The sequence below is a fragment of the Mus musculus genome, chromosome 6 (genome assembly GCF_000001635.26).
Source record: "Mus musculus strain C57BL/6J chromosome 6, GRCm38.p6 C57BL/6J".
Lineage (NCBI taxonomy): Eukaryota > Metazoa > Chordata > Mammalia > Rodentia > Muridae > Mus > Mus musculus.
Genome location: NC_000072.6, coordinates 74,450,778 through 74,455,415, shown reverse-complemented (window position 1 = coordinate 74,455,415; position 4,638 = coordinate 74,450,778). Strand labels below are relative to the sequence as shown.

The 4,638-nt window shown below is 38.3% G+C and overlaps 1 non-coding gene across 1 annotated transcript; it reads left to right on the top strand.

Moving 5' to 3' along the window:
• The first annotated feature begins 3,511 nt into the window (after positions 1 to 3,511).
• On the top strand, positions 3,512 to 3,619 carry Gm23924. The gene has a single exon (XR_003956654.1). It is a non-coding gene; the product is annotated as a U6 spliceosomal RNA (small nuclear RNA).
• Positions 3,620 to 4,638: the final 1,019 nt, after the last annotated feature.

Sequence of the window (4,638 nt, the reverse complement as noted above, 5' to 3'; positions counted from 1 at the left end):
GGGAGGGCAAGAACCTGTAGAGTCTATACCCAAAGGTTAGGCAAGGCCCCTAATGGGGGATTTGGGCAACCCCCTCATTTCCAGACTAAATTAAGTATTAAAATAACCCAGAATTGCTTCTATCTAACAGAAATACAGGGAAAAGTGTGGAGCAGAGACTGAAGGAAAGACCATCCAGAGACTTCTCCACCTGGGGATCCATCCTATATATAGACACTAAACCCAGACACTAATGCTGATGCCAAGAAGTGCTTGATAACAGGAGCTTAATATAGCTGTCTCCTGTGAGGCTCTACCAGTGCAATCTGTATCTGGCAAATACAGTGGGAGATGCTCATAGTCAACCATTGGACTGAGAACAGGGACCTCAATGGAGGAATTAAAGAAAGAACTAAAAAGCTGAAGGGGTTTGCAACCCTATAGGAAGAACAACAATATCAACCAAGCTGACCCCCCAGAGCTCCCAGGGACTAAACCACCAACCAAAGAGTACACATGGGGGACCCATGACTCCAGCAGCATATGAAGCAGAGGATGGCCTTATCTGATATCAGTGGTAGGAGAGGCCCTTGGTCCTGTGAAGGCTTGATGCCCCAGTGTAGGGGCATGCCAGGGCAGTGAGGTAGAAGTGAATGGGTGCGTGGAGGAGCATCCTCATAGAAGCAGGAACAGGAAGGATAGATAGGGAGTTTGCAGATGGAAATCTGGGAAAGGGGATAACATTTGAAATGTAAATAAATAAAATATCTAGTAATGATAATAAAAAATTATTTCAGGACTAAAAACCTATAGCTGCCTTTTTCTCTGTTCCAAAAATATAGACAAGTTCTCCTGATTTTCTTTTTAAAACAAAAATATTTACAGGCTCTGCCTGAGAGTGAGAAACAAGATTCAGGTCCTAAGGAGAAAAAAAAAAAAAAAACTAACTCAAGCCTATCCCACTTCTAACCCCAACATAACTTTATAGCCACACCTAGGATCTGCTTCTGTGGTATATGTGATAGTTAAGGATAAACTATGCTTTGTGAAACATCTGCCATGCCCTCCCTCTCATAAAAGCTTACATCGAGCTTATCAAAGGGTTTTGGCTCCTTCCTTTTGGTTCACCCTCATACTATACCTGATATCTATCTATTCTAAGGCAGATCTTCATCAGCTTTTGAAATGTAGGCTACATCTGTAACTTCTAGATCCTATCTTTCTGTTTAAAGGATGCTCTCCTCTTTCATGGTCACTCTAATCTTTAGTCTTTTCCTTTCTCTCTTCCTGTCCATCTCTGCCTTCTTTTCCTCTTCTTTCTCTTTCCCTCCCAATAAAGTTCATCATAAATATCATATCCACTCCTTTCCAGAGCCTGCATTTATGTTATCACAATAATCTTTTTGTCTTTTGCAAATACAGTTATAGGTGGATCAGCACTTTGTACATGAAGAATTTTTGTATAATCCTATATTCTGGGTCTTCGTAGAGTTTGTTGTTCAAAGAACTGGACTAACAGCATACAGAATCATTTCTATTACTTAACAACAATCCCCTTTCACATTACTGAAATTATAGATCACAGTCTGAATGAAAGGTGGTTTGTTAAAGTGACTCCTTGACTTCCAAATTTATCTCATATTTTCTTCTTTTTAACATGGAACTCAAATAAAATTTTAAAACCTGTATTAATGGCAGAATACTGTAAATCTCATGAATATGAGTTCACCTACTTAAATGCTTTATAGAAAACAGAAAAATAAATTTTCACAAAAACTGTATGTTCTCTCCTGAGAGTAATAACTGGTAAGTGGGGTTCAAGTTGTTAGAAATATCCTCATATTTTAATGCAATTTATAACTGGCCTTAAAGAAGAGCAAATATTCTAAAGAGATAATTATTATACCCCTTCTATTGGCAATCAGACTGTTGAAACAATTAATTTGAAGAATTAGAACTTCTTCAGATGTCTCACAAAACAAGAAGGGAGAGTCTGAGGACCTTGTGCCAGGATGAGAAACATGCTTCCCAGGGAGAAACTTCACAATGCTGAGAACTTTTAGTCAGTCTGCAGCTGAATCAAAGATGGGCCAGAGATGAGCAGGGCCACAATTTGATGAGGGATGCCTAGTTATGAATACCTCTCACCTTCTGTTTAAACATAAAGCTCATGTCAATATCAAGTATTGAATTTTCAGCTATGGCATTGAGGATAGTGGAAGTGCCTATGTATAAGAGCTGCTAGTGCCCAGAGTTCAATATTAAGACTCTAGTAATACCTTCAAAATGACATTCAAAATCTCATCTGTTCATGTAGCTTGATTTGATGGCTGCTGCCCTGGCTACATGATTTCCATCTGTGTGATGATGGCTAAGATGTTCATCATCTCCATGATATACTTGGTCGGGCTTTTCACCTTCTGAAATAGACTTATGTCAAGTGTTTTCTTGAAAGCATTTGGTAATTACCACTTCTTTCTCTGCTCCATATGTTAATGCTCTTTAAAACATCTTGCCAGCTTTGGGACAAATTGGCAGTCTTTCTCAGGGACCTGAAAATTATCCTTTGAACAGTAATCATCAAGGAAGACAGATAGAGACGCTACATTTCAGGTTCAGTGTAAGATGGAAGCACAAGATCTAACTTGCATATGCAAGAAATGACAACAACATATGGCTCAATATCTGGGACCACTATGTCCCTTATTTCTACAAATGATTTTTTTTCACTAAATCACCCAATTTTTTAGACAGCATCTAAAATTGACAGGATAAAATTTTTCTATGGGCACACATTGCTGGGAAGGTTAAAGGGGGAAGACATAGTTCAGTGTAGACTATGAGTCTAAATCTCTGATTATAGTCATCATCATCCATCAAGCTAAGGCATTAACACAGCAGATGAAGTCTGTGCTTCTTTTTCATATACAAAAAGAAAAAAAATTACCTCTTTACAAGGAACTATCACAGCTAAATCTTGATTTTTCTATCATTCTTACTGGCTTCAATTTTTAAATAGAAAGTCAATGCTACTTATTATGTGATAGTTCTGGAGCATTTCATTCAGACCCTAACTTAACAATTCCTCTGTTAGATAAATTGGGAAAAAAGTGTAGTTGTTAAAGAAAGGTACCCAGAATGTGCTCAGAAGCATAGCCTTCAGGTAAGAGCTTTCTTAAGTTATTAATTCTTCAGAGAGAGTGGTAGATACCCAAAGCATTAGAGAAGATTCAATGCTACTAAACAAAGGTACCTTCTGCGGAAGGGAAGAACCTATATCCAGAGGCAGAAGTCTTGTTCAGTAGTGGTGAATATGTGATCTTTTCTGCCTGCCTTTTGTCAAAATGCATCCTAGATAGGATGGCAGTGCTAGGGAGTAATACTTGCAAACAGCACAGCTCATCATAGTGACACCTTGATAGGTGGAATACTGTAGAAAGCATGGCTAAATCTGTGTGGCCATCAGTACCAGTTGGATTCAAACAATCTCCTCCCTTTTATAGCCAAAATCACAATTTGAAAGTCTAAACAGGTGCTCGCTTCGGCAGCACATATACTAAAATTGGAACGATACAGAGAAGATTAGCATGGCCCCTGCGCAAGGATGACACGCAAAATTCGTGAAGCGTTCCATATTTTTATCTCTCCACGAATCCAGCCCTTCAAAGGATAATAACAGAAAAAAACCAATACAAGAACGGGAACAACGCCCTAGAAAAAACAAGAAGGTAATCCCTCAACAAACCTAAAAGAAGACAGCCACAAGAACAGAATGCCACCTTTAACAACTAAAATAACAGGAAGCAACAATTACTTTTCCTTAATATCTCTTAACATCAATGGTCTCAACTCGCCAATAAAAAGACATAGACTAACAAACTGGCTACACAAACAAGACCCAACATTTTGCTGCTTACAGGAAACTCATCTCAGAGAAAAAGATAGACACTACCTCAGAATGAAAGGCTGGAAAACAATTTTCCAAGCAAATGGTATGAAGAAACAAGCAGGAGTAGCCATCCTAATATCTGATAAGATTGACTTCCAACCCAAAGTCATCAAAAAAGACAAGGAGGGACACTTCATTCTCATCAAAGGTAAAATCCTCCAAGAGGAACTCTCAATTCTGAATATCTATGCTCCAAATACAAGAGCAGCCACATTCACTAAAGAAACTTTAGTAAAGCTCAAAGCACACATTGCGCCTCACACAATAATAGTGGGAGACTTCAACACACCACTTTCACCAATGGACAGATCATGGAAACAGAAACTAAACAGGGACACACTGAAACTAACAGAAGTGATGAAACAAATGGATCTGACAGATATCTACAGAACATTTTTCCCTAAAACAAAAGGATATACCTTCTTCTCAGCACCTCATGGTACCTTCTCCAAAATTGACCACATAATAGGTCACAAATCAGGCCTCAACAGATTCAAAAATATTGAAATTGTCCCATGTATCCTATCAGATCACCATGCACTAAGGCTGATCTTCAATAACAAAATAAATAACAGAAAGCCAACATTCACATGGAAACTGAACAACACTCTTCTCAATGATACCTTGGTCAAGGAAGGAATAAAGAAAGAAATTAAAGACTTTTTAGAGTTTAATGAAAATGAAGCCACAACGTACCCAAACCTTTGGGA